Genomic DNA, 13485 nt, shown 5'->3' with positions numbered 1-13485 from the left:
TCGGTGAAGACCCAGAAAGGCAACATTTCTCTTTAAAGAATCCCCTCCTGAAATGCCCCGCCCTTGTAGTCTCAGACCTTGTTTTCATCCTTGATGTGGCTGAGCAGTCCGAGAATCATTGAACAGATTCTTGGCCAAATTCCATTGCTAATTTATGGAGAGGGTGGGGTATATGCACATTCACTTTGGGGTTCTGAGCCAAGAAGAGTTGTGTCCTAATATTTTGTTACACTGTCATAAATAATGCTGCCGTTAGTATTCTTGTCCAAGGATATTTATTTGTGTATATCTATACAAAGTACCAGATGAATTAACAGAAGAGGAATTGTGGTGTTGATGTGTATGAGCATCCCTTTATTTATTATTTAGTAGGTATTGCCAAATTGTCCTCCAAAGAGTTATACAAATTGCTCTCCACCAAAAATATATGAGAGTGCCTATTTCCCATCCCCTTGATAAGCTTAATATTTTATTGCATTGGCCAAAAAGTTTGTTAGGTGAGTGAATAAGTTTTCAGTAAAGTTCTTGGTGAAAATGAAAAATGTGTCTTTTATTTTTACTTAAAACCAAATGAACTTTTTGGCGAACCCAATACATTTAAGCCTTTAATCTACCTGGATTTATTCTGACATAAATTATTCCCTGTCCCAAAATACATTAGATAGTAAATTCAAATTTATTTATTAAATAAATTCATCCATTCCCTACTGACTTAAATTGCCACTTTTAACTTGCAATATTTTCTTGAATATTTTTGGACTTTTTCTTGGCTTTGTCTTTTGCTCCACTGACCTGTTTTGCCTATTCCTGCACTAGTTCCATATGATTGTGATTATTATAACTTTATTATACATTTTAATATCTGGTAGGGAAACTCCCATTTCATTACTCTCCTTCTTCAAACCCCCTCTGGATCTTCTCAAACTTTATTTTTTTCAGTGATTTTTAGAATAACTTTGCCTAGTTCTAATCATTTTGCCATATGGATTTTGGTGAGGATTACAAACAATTTATAGCTTAATTTGTGGGAAATAGACAACTTTCCAGTACTAAATATTCCCAAATTAGAACACAATATTCTTACTGATTAAAAATTCAAGTGAGCTTTGAGTTTTACATATATATGTGACATCACTTACATTTGTTGCTATTGTAATCAAGATCTTTTTCCCATTATATTTTCTAATTAGTTAATACTGGCATATAAAAAATCTTCTTTTTGCAAAATCTTACCATCTCTAGTCATACTTAATTTTCTTGAGTTTTCTAAATAGACAATCAATCATATTATCTGTAAATAATGATAACATTTCTAACTCTATTCCAAGATTTATACTACTGATTTTTATTTTGCTTAATTACCAAGGCTTTGTCATCCACTACAAAGTTAAAGTTATAAACCCATATCTATTAGTGTCACCAAATACAGAGAGTAGTTGTGAAGACACATGTCAAAATATTAACAGTGGTTATTATCTTTGTCATAACTTCTGTGTTTTGATAATATTTGGTAAATATCAGAAAAAATCAACAAAGATAATTTCTGCAACTAATTTAAGTCTATAGTTCTATAATTATCCAAGTTAAGAAGGAAAAGAGTACCTACTCTTCCACTTCCAGTGGTGATGGATTAACAGGGATAGGACTTACCTCCCACCTTTTAAACAACTAGAAACTAGAAAAATATATGAAACAACTGCTTTCAGATGTTGGACAACAGGCAGCTCAAGACTGTGGTCCTGGGGAGGTGGGGAACAAATAAGGAGACCCCTTTGATTGCACTGGTTTCTGCCTGGAGGTACCTTCTGGACCACAGAAGAGGGAGGGGTATCCCAAGCGGTGTATGGCAGTCTCACTAGGTTGAGGAAACAGAGATTTGAGTTAAGGGAGTCTGAGGCAGCTGAGTGCTGAGAAGAATTCTCAGATGGAGTAAGCTATTTAGAAAAGAGCTTGAGAAATTTGCATACAGAGGGTCCTCTGTATTTTTGATGAATACTAAGATGATTATGCATAGAGTAAAGTTCCATGAGGGTGGGAAAGGAATAATCAGGGAGTCATATGCTGAACAATTTTAAGATATCAGACAGGACTGGAAGAGTCCTTGTTATACATGTAGAGCAGAGAACACAAGAAGGCTCACACATTAATAGTAGGACTAAACCTAGATTAAAGGCTCATCAGAAAAATGCTTAAAACAAATCTTGAAAGGATGAGCTAAGCCACTAGGAATTTCACAGCTTACTACAACAAAGCCCAATGCTCTTTAGAGGAAGGCAACAAAATCCCAACTCTCAAGAATGCATCATTGACAATGTCCAGGGAAGCCTCCAATATAAAATGTGATCCATAACTAGGAAAAAAAACCACTCAATAGAAAGAGATTCAGATGGTATAGATGATGGATGCTTAAACAGATATTATGAATATGTTCAAGAATTTAAAGAAATGGAAAAGATAGATAGATAGATGATATATTTCAAATGGAACATTTGAAATGAAAATTTTCCTGAATGAGATTAACAGCATATTAGAACCAGCAAAAGAAAAATTGGCAAACTTGAAGATACAGCATTGGAAACTATATAAATGAAGCAGAGAGAGAAAAAAGATAGGGAACAGGTTATAGAGCCTTAGTGATGTGTGAGATAATATCAAGGGATCAAGTGCATAACCTGCCCATATGCTATTAAAATCTCAAAGGAAAAAGGAGAGGGGCAGAAAAGTATTTGAAGCTATTATAACTAAAAAATTTCCAAATTTGATGAAAATTATAAACCCACAGACCACGCCCAAATTTAACAAACCCCACAAAAGATTAACAGAAAGAGAAAACCATTATAAAATTTCTAAAAAGTGATGTTGAAGAGAAAATCTTAAAGGTATCAAGTGAAAAAAGATACATTATATACAGACAAGGATAAGCGTATAATCACAGACCTCTCATCAAAGACTTTTCAAGCCAGAAAACAAAAATGACATCTTTAAAGTACTGAGACAAAGTGTAAAACTAGAATTCTAAATTCAGTGAATATTCATTTTAAAATTGTAAGTACAATTAAACCTTTTTCAGACAAAAGCTGAGATAATTCATTATTTATATACTTCATTACAGGAGTGTAGAAAGAAGTAGTTCAAGTGGAAGGAAAATGATACCAGATGAAAATTGGGATCTATACAAAAGAATGAAGAACACTGAAAAGGATATAAATATAGAATTTTTTTTTCTTATTTTAAACTTCTTTAGGGGCAGTGGCCAAGCTGGCAGAGTAGAAGACCCTGAGCTCACGTCCTCCCATGGGCATACCAAAATTACAACTATTTACAGAACAACTATTGATGAGAAAGACCAGAAGACTAGTAGAAAAGATCTTTTACAACTAAAGATATAAAGAAGGGACCACAGTGAGGCTGGTAGATGGGACAGAGACGTGGCATAGCCAAACCTCATACCCTCAGGTGGGTGACACACAAATAGGAAGATAATTACAAATGCAGAAGTTCTCCCCAAGGAGTGAGGGGGTCTGAACCTCACATCAGGCTCTCAAGGCTGGGGGTCCTGCACTGGGAAGATGAGTCCTCAGAAAGTTTGTCTTTGAAAGCCAGTGAGGCTTACTTTTGGGAGAGCCAGAGAGTTGTGGGAAATAGAGACTACACTCTTAAGGGGCACATACAAAATCCAACACACTCTGGGACCCAGGGCAGAGGCAGTAATTTGAAGGGACCCCAGGTCATATGGAAGAAGAGGCAGGAGGAGAGGCAGGAGCAATTGGAGCTCAGCCTGGGGACATAGGCACTGGGGCAGCCATTTTTGTGAGCTCGTTCTACCATGAAGACATTGGTGCTGGTAAACACCGCTTTGGAATCTCCCACTAGCTTATTAGTGCCTGGACCCAGCCCCATCCACCAGTACTGGGATGCCTCAGATCAAGCAGCTAGCCAAGTGGGGACACAGCCCTATTCACAGGCAGACTGGATGCTTAAGACACCCTGAGCCAGTAGCTGCCCTGGGACTTAGCCCTATCCACTAGAGGGCCCAACACCTGCCCCACACACCAGTGCATGGGCACTAGCCCTGGGACCCCCGGGGCCCTGCAGCCAGAGAACCTGGGGCCTGACTCCACACACCAGTGGGCTAGCACTAGCTTCATCCACCAGTGGGCAGGCATTAGCCCTAGGTTCACCTGGGTCCTGGCCCTGCCCACTAATTGGCTAACACACCAGCTCTGAGATCTCCAGGGCCCTGCAGTCAAAGACCCTGGGACCTAGCTCTGCCCACCAGCAGGCCAGCACCAGGGACTGCTGGCCTGGGACTCATTTTACCCCTCAGCCAGCTGCCCCAGGATCCAACCCCACACACCAGAGGGCTATCACCAGCTTTGGGACACCCTGGACCCTGCAGCCAGCCATGTCAGGAACTGGCCCTACCCACCAGCAGGCCAACACTAGAGCCAGAACACCTGGCTCTGCAACCACTCACCCTGGAACATGGCTCTGCCCACCAGTGGGCCAGCACTAACCCCTGGACACCCTGGCCTCCACAGCCAGACATCTTATGACCCAGCCCCACCCACCAGAGCAAGCAGCCTCTTCACAAGCCAGGGCCTGGCAACCAACTGGACTGGGGGACACCCATGCCTCCCAGATCACTCATAGCAGTCAACCCACAACAACAAAAGGACCCATGCAGTGTGCATGGTGGGCAACCCTATGCATAGAGCTCTGGTGACCAGAGGGAGTTTGCTGCTGGGGTGCATAGGACATCTCCTACAAAGGCTACTTCTACAAGGTTGGGAAAAATAACCATCCTACCAAATACATAGAAATAATAACAGCTAGGCAAAATGAGGTGACAGAGGAATATGTTCCAAACGAAGGAACAAGATAAAACCCCAGAAGAACAAGTAAGTGAAGTGGATATAAGCAATCTACCTGATAAAGTGTTTAAGGTAATGGTCATAAAGATGGTCAAAGGACTCAGGAAAAGATTGGATGAACAGAGCAAGAATATAAAAGTTTTAAACAAACAATTAGAAAATATAAAGAAGAACCAAACAGAGATGAAGAATAAATCACTGAAATGAAAAATACACTAGAAGGAATCAAGAGTAGATTAGATGATACAGAGGAATGGATCAGTGAGCTGGAAGACAGAGTAGAGGAAATTACTGATGCTGAACAGAACAAAGAAAAAATAATTTTAAAAAATGAGGACAAAGAGACCTCTAGGACAACATCAAATGTACTAACATTTGCATTATCAGGATCCCAGTAGAAGAAGAAGAGAGAGAGAAAGGGGCAGAGAACACATTTGAAGACATAATAGCCAAAAACTTCCCTAACCTGGGAAAGGAAACAAGCATCCAGGTCCAGGAAGCAAAGAGAGTCTCAAACAGGATCAACCCAAAAATGACCACACCAAGACACATTGTAATTAAAATGGCAAAAATTAAAGATATTTTTAAAAATAATATTAAAAACAGCAAGGAGAAAGCAACAAGTTCCATACAAGCAAACTCTTATAAGGCTATCAGCTGACTTTTCAGAAACTCTGCAGGACAGAAGGGAGTGGCACTATATATTTAAAGTGATGAAATGGAAAAACCTATAATCAAGAATACCCTAGCCAGCTAGGTTCTCATTCAGATTTGATGGAGAGATCAAAAGCTTTACCAGAAAGCAAAAGCTAAAAGACTTCAGGATCACAAAACCAACTTTACAAGAAATATTAAAGGAACTTCTCTAAATGAGAAAGAAAAGGCCACAAGAAATATGAAAATTACAAAAGGAAAAATCTCATTGTTAAAGGAAATATACAGTAAAGGTAGTAAATTGACCATGTGTAAAGCTAATAGGAAGGTTAAAAGACAAAAGTAGTAAAATCATCTATATCCACAACAAGTAGTTAAGGCATACACAAAACAAAAAATATAAAATATGATGTCAGAAACAGTAAACATGGTTGGGGAAGAGTAAAAATGCAGGGTTATTAAAATGTGTTTGAACTTAAGAGATTAGCAACTTAAAATAATCACTTTTCTATATAGATCACTATGTATAAACCTCATGGTAACCACAAACCAAAAATCTGTAATAGATAAACACACAAAAAAGAGAAAGGAATTCAAACATAACACTAAAGATAGTCATCAAATCAGAAGGGAAGGGAGCAAAAGAAGAAAGGAACAAAAAAGTACTATAAAAACAGCCCCAAAACAATTAACAAAATGGCAATAAGTACCTACCTATCAATATTTACTTTAAATGTAAATGGACTAAATGCTCCATTCAAAAGACATAGAGTGGGTGAGTGGATACACAAACAAGATCTATATATATGCTGCCTACAAGAGACTCACTTCAGATCTAAAGACACACACAGACTGAAAGTGAAGGGATGGAAAAAGCTGTTCCATGCAAATGGAAATCAAAAGAAAGATGGGATAACAATACTTATATCAGACAAAATAGACTTTAAAACAAAGACAAGAGATAAAGAAGGACATTACATAATGATCAAGGGATCAATTCAACAAGAAGACATAACAGTTGTTAAATATATATGCACCCAACATAGAAGCACCTAAATTCATAAAGCAAATATTAACAGGCATAAAGGGATAAATTAACAGTAACACAATAATAGTAGGGGACTTTAATACCTCACTTACATCAAAGTACATATCATTCAGACAGAAAATCAGCAAGGAAACATTGGCCTTAAATGACATGTTAAACCATAGACTTAATAGATATGTATAGAACTTCCATCCAAAAGCAGCAGAATACACATTCTTTTCAAGTGTACATGGAACATTCTCCAGGTTAGATCACATGCTAGTTCATAAAAGAAATATCAGTAAATTTAAGAAAACTGAAATCATATCAAGCATCTTTTCTGACCACAACACTATGAGAGTAGAAATCAACTATAAGAAAAAAAAACTGCAAAAACTACAAATGTGTGGAGGCTAAACAATATGTTACTAAACAACAAATGGTTCAGTGATGAAATCCAAGAGGAATTCAAAAAATACCTGGAGACAAATGAAAACAAAAATACAACAATCCAAAATCTATGGGATGCAACAGAAGTAGTTTTAAGAGGGAAGTTTATAGTGATACTAGCCTACCTTAGGAAAGAAGTAAAATCTCAAATAAACAATCTAACTTTACACCTAAAGGAACTAGAAAAAGAAGAACAAACAAAATCCAAAGTTAGTGGAAGGAAAGAAATCATAAAACTCAGAGCAGAAGTAAATGAAATAGAGACTAAAAGAAAAAAGGAAAGAAAGAAAGAAAGAAAGAAAGAAAGAAAGAAAGAAAGAAAGAAAGAAAGAAAGAAAGAAAGAAAGAAAAAGAAAGAAAGAAAAGGTCAATGAAACCAAGAGCTGTTTCTAAAAGATTATCAAAACTGATAAACCTTTAGGCAGACTCATAATGAAAAAAGAAAGAGAGCTCAAATCAATTAAAATCAGAATAAAATTACAGGAGAATTTACAACTTACACTATGAAATACAAAAGATCATAAGGGATTACTATGAACAATTATACACCAATAACATGGACAACCTTAAAGAAACGGACAAATTCCTAGAGATTTACAATCTCCCAATACTGAACCAGGAAGAAATAGAGAATATGAACAGATCAATTACCAGTTATGAAATTTATTCAATAATTTAAAAAACTCCCAACAAACAAAATCTGGTATCAGAAGGCTTCATAGGTGAATTCTACCAAACATTTAGAGAAGAGTTAACACCTATCCTTCTCAAACTTTTCCAAAAAATTGCAGAGGAAGGAACACTTTTTGAACTCATTCTCTGAGGCCAGCATCACCCTGATACCAAAACCAGAGGGGGAAAAAAATCACAAAAAAGAAAATATCATTGATGAACATAGATCCAAAAATCCTCAACAAAACATTAGCAAAACAGATCCAACAATATATCAATAGGATCATACACCATGATAAAGTTGGATTTATCTCAGGGATGCAAGGATGGTTCAATATCTGCAAATAAATCAATGTGATACACTTCATTAATTAAATGAAGAGTAAAGAACATGATTATCTCAATAGATGCAGAAAAAGCTTTTGACAAAATTCAACATCCATTTATGATAACTCTCAACAAAGTGGGTATAGAGAGAATATACCTCAACATAATAAAGGCCATATATGAGAAGCCCACAGCTAACATCATACTCAACATTGAAAAGCTGAAAGCATTTTCTCTAAGATCAGGAGCAAGACCAGGATGCCTAATCTCACCACTTTTATTCAACATAGTATTGGAAGTCCTAGCCATAGTAATCAGACAAGAAGACAAAATAAAAGAAATCCAAATTGGAAAGGAAGAAGTAAAACTGTCACTGTTTGCAGATGATATAATAATATACATGGAAAATGTTAAAGATGCTACCAAAATACTACTAGAACGCATCAATGAATTTGGTAAAGTTGCAGGATACAAAATTAGTATACAGAAATCTGTTGCATTTCTATACACTAACAATGAACTACCAGAAAGAGAAATTAAGAAAGTAATCCATTTCCAATTGCATCAAAAAGAATAAAATACCTAGGAATAAAGCTAACTAAGGACATAAAAGACTTGTACTCAGAAAACTGTAAGATACTATTGAAAGAAATTGAAGTCGACACAAACAGATGGAAAAATATACCGTGTTCATGGATTGGAAGAACTGATATTGTTAAAATGACCATACTACCCAAGGCAACCTACAGATTCAAAGCAACCGCCATCAAAATACCAACTGCATTTTTCACAAAACTAGAACAAATAATTCTAAAATTTGTATGGAAATATAAAAGGTTCTGAATAGCCAAAAAAATCTTGAGAAAGAACAAGGGTGGAGGTATCATGCTCCCTGGTTTCAAGCTTTACTACAAAGCTGCAGTCATCAAAGCAATATGGTACTGGCGCAAACACAGACACATAGATGTATGAACCAGAAGAGAGAACTCAGAAATGAACCACACTTATATGGGCAATTAATCTATGACAAAGGAGGAAAGAATATACAATGAAAAAAGACATCCCCTTGAAGAAATGGTGTTGGGAAAAATGGACAGCTATATGCAAAAGAATCAAACTGGTCTTCTCTCTCACACCATGCACAAAATTAAATTACAAATGGATTAAAGATTTAAATGTAAGACCTGAAACCATAAAACTTCAAGAAAAAAATATTGGCAGTAGTCTTTTTGACATCAATCTTAGTAACATTTTTTTTGATATGTCTCCTCAGGGAAGAGAAACAAAATAAAAAATAAACAAATGGGACTACATCAAACTAAAAAGCTTTTTCACAGTGAGGGAAACAAAACAAAAAGTAGCCCACTAAATGGGAGAAGATATTTGCAAATAATATACCTGTTAAGGGGTTAATATCCAAAATATACAAAAAATTCATACAACTCAACATCAAAAAACAAACATCCTGATTTTAAAGTGGGCAGAGGATATGAATAGACATTTTTCTAAAGAAGATATACAGGTGGCCAACAGGCACATGAAAAGATTCTCAGTATCACTAATCATCAGGGAAATGCAAATCAAAACTACAATGAGATATCACCTCACACCTTTCAGAATGACTGTTTTCAAAAAGACTACAAAAAACAAGTGTTGGTGAGGATGTGGAGAAAAGGAAAACATCATGCACTGTTGGGGGGAATGTAAATAGGTGCAGCCACTATGGAAAACACTATTGAGAGTCCTTCAAAAATTAAAAATAGAACTACCATATAATCCAGCAATTCCACTCCTGAATATTTATCCAAAGAAAACAAAAACACTAATTAGAAAAGATATATGCACCCCTATGCTCATTGTAGCATTATTTACAATAGTCAAGATATGGAAGCAACCTAAATGCTCATCAATAGATAAATGGATAAAGAAGATGTGTTATATATATATATATATATATATATATATATATATATATATATATATATATATATATATTATTAGTCATAAAAACAAATGAAATCTTGCCACTTGTAACAACTTGCATGGACCTAGAGGGTATATGCTACATGAAATAAGTCAGGCAGAGAAAGACAAATACTGTATGATTTTACTTATATGTGGAATCTAAAAGGCAAAACAAATGAAAAACATAACAAAACAGACAGAATTACAGATACAGAAAACAAACAGGTGGTTGCCAGAGGTGCAGTGAGTGGGGGAGGGAAAAAAAGGTGAGGTAGATTGGATTAAAGTGTTAGGGTTAGGGTTAGGGTTAGGGTTAGGGTAACCTAACCCTAGGTTAGGATATTACAAACTCCAGTTGCAAAATAAATGAGTCATGGGTATGGAATGTATAGTGTGGGGAATATAGCCAGTAACTAATATCTCTGTGTGGTGGCATATCGTAACTACTCATCGTGGTCATCATTTTGAAATGTATAGAAATATTGAATCACTATGTCGTGTAACAAGAAACAACATAGTGTTGCAGGTCAATTATACTTCAAAAACAAAAAACTCATAAAAAAAGAGATCAGACTTGTTACCAGAGGTGGGGGGTGTGGGGGGGGGATTGGATAAAGTCAGTCAAAAGGTACAAACTTCCAGTTTTAAGATAAATAAGTGCTAGGGATGAAATTACAACATCATAAATATAATTAAAACTGCTATATGTTATATATGAAAGTTGTTAAGGGAGTAAATCCTAAGAGTTCTCATCATAAGGAATATTTTTTCTATTTCTTTAATTTTGTATCTATATGAGATGATGGATGCTCACTAAGCTCATTGTGATAATAATTTCTTGATGCATGTAAGTCAACTTATTATGCTATATACCTTAAATTTATACAGTACTGTATATCAATTATATCTCAATAAAACTGGAAGGAAAAAATAAATTTCTTTAAAATATAATTGATTGTTTGAAAACAATAAAAATGAAATGTGGGGTTTATAACCTATTAGGAGGTAAAATGTATGCCAATAACAACAAAGAATGGGGAGAGTGGAAGTATGTTGTAAGGTTTTATGTAATGCATAAAACAGTATAATGGTATCTGAAGGTGGACTGTGATTATTTAAAGAGATATATATATAAAAAAAAAAACTAGAGCAATTTCTAAAAATAAAACAAAGAAGTATAGCTAAAGAATCATAGTGGAGCCAAAATAGAATTATAAAAAAGAATTAACTCAAAAGAAGACAAAAAGTATAAATGGGACAAAAAGAAAACAAACAGTAAGATGGTGGACTTATATACAACTGTACTGATAATCACATTCAATGTAAATGGTCAAAACCAGAGTTTGGTAAACATTTTCTGTAAAGGGCCAGATTGTAAGTGTTTTAGGCTTTTGTGGGCCATACAGTCTTTGTCACAGCTAGTCAACATGCAAAAGCAGTGATAGACAATATGAAACTGAATGGTACAGCCATATTTTGTCCACAGAATATAATTTGCTGACCTCTAATCTATACAATTCCAAAAAAAGGCAGAAAATTTCAGTCTAGATAAAAAAGCAAATTCCAACCATATGCTCTAAATCATTTAAAATATAAATTTACCAGGGGCAGAGTCAAGATTGCAGACTAGGAGGATGCAGAATTCGGGTCTCTGCACAACTAGGGCACCTACCAGGCACTGGTGGGGGACCACAGACACCTAAGGGGATGGGAGGAACCCCCAGCAACTGGGTAGCATGTGGGGCGTGGGGGGGAGTGAGGGGGGAGGAGAAGTGGAGGCAGGATGGGACCAGCACCCCTGAGGGGCGGCTGGGGGAGGGGAAGGGATCCCACGCCTGAAGGGGGAAATTGGGGGACATTGGGAGAGCAGAGGAGCAAAAGGGAGTGTGACCAGGTTTTACCTGTCCACTTAGGCTCCCGGGAGCCTGCTGAGATCCCGGGCCTGATCTTCTGTCCACTGAGGCCCCCTCCAGCCACGTGGGTCCTGAGGGAATGGGAAGGAGGGATGGGGGAGCAAAAGTAAAGGCCAGACCTACTGGACCGGCACCCCTGAGGGGTGGCTGAGGTAGGGGAGGAGTTCCTACACCCAGCCAGACCCAACCACGGTTAGGGGTCCAGTGGGGATGGGGGAGATCCTGGGGGAGGGAAAAAGAGGAATGGAAGGGAACATGGCCAGCACTTTCCCTGTCCACTTAGGCATTGGGAAGCCTGTTGGGCCCCTGGGGCTAATACTCTGCCCTCGGAGCCTCCCTCCTACCATGCAGAGCCCAAGCCCTGCCCCTACACCCTCACCCAGGGCCCTACCGCTACACTCGGAGACCCCCTCTGAGACCCCCTTTAACCACGCTGGGCCTAAACACCACCCACACACCTTCACCCAGTGCCTTACTTCCAAACTCTGGAACTCCACTTTCCACATGTGCTGCCTCTCCCCTTCCGCACATGTCCTAAGCAGATGCCCCACCCCACGCTTTAATGTTGGGCCTGCCTAGGCCCCAACTCCAAGGGCTTTTCTGGCTGTGTGGGTTCTGAGTCTAGGCCCTGCCCCATGTTCAAACGTCACCCTCCCACACCTAGGACCCACCCCACTCTAAGCCCACACCTGCATAAGTTCCACTCCCTGCCTAAACTCCATACCCTGTAGCCACGGCCTTTTTTTTTTTTTTTCTTTTCTTTTAGGTGGGGGTTCTGTTTTACCTTGTTGTTGTTGATTCATTTATATTTTTATTTTTTCTAATAAATCTTTTATTCTTCTACTTTTTTAAAATTCTTTATACTTTGTTATTGTTCTGCTCCTTTTGGATTGTTCCCCCCAACCCTTTTTTTTTTCTTTTTTCTGTTGTGGTTTTGTTTTACCTTGTTGCAGTTCTTTTCAATTATATTTTTATATTTTCTAATATATTTTTTATCTTTCTAATTTTATTTTATTTTGGATTCTTTGTTATTGTACTGCTCCATTTTTTCTTTTTTTTCTTTCACCACACCAAGCAGCTTGTGGAATCTTGATTCCCAGGCCAGATGTCAGGCCCGTGCTCCTGTTGTGGGAACACCGAGTCCAAACTGCTGGACTAACAGAGAACCTCAGGACCCAGGGAATATTAATCAGAGTGAGGCCTCCCAGAGGTCCTCATCTTGAGACCACGACCCAGTTCTACATAACTGCCTGCAAACTCCAGTGCTGGATGCCTCAGGCCAAACAACAAGTAAGACAGGAATACAGCCCCACCCATCAAAAAAAAAAATGAAAGACAAAAATATATGTTACAGACAAAGGAGCAATGTAAAAACCTATGAGATCAAAAGAATGAAGACAAAATAGGCAACCTACATGAGAAAGAATTCAGAGTAATGATAGTAAAGATGATCCAAAATCTCGGAAACAGAATGGAGAAAATACAAGAAATGTTTAAAAAGGATCTACAAAGATCTAACAAAGAGCAAACAAACAGTGATGAACAACACAATAACTGAAATTAAAAATATTCTAGAAGGAATCAATAGCAGAATAACTGAAGC

Source organism: Balaenoptera borealis (assembly GCF_965194805.1).
Source record: "Balaenoptera borealis genome assembly, chromosome: 15".
In the NCBI taxonomy this organism is placed as follows: Eukaryota; Metazoa; Chordata; class Mammalia; order Artiodactyla; family Balaenopteridae; genus Balaenoptera; species Balaenoptera borealis.
Note: the sequence above shows the minus strand (reverse complement) of the source record.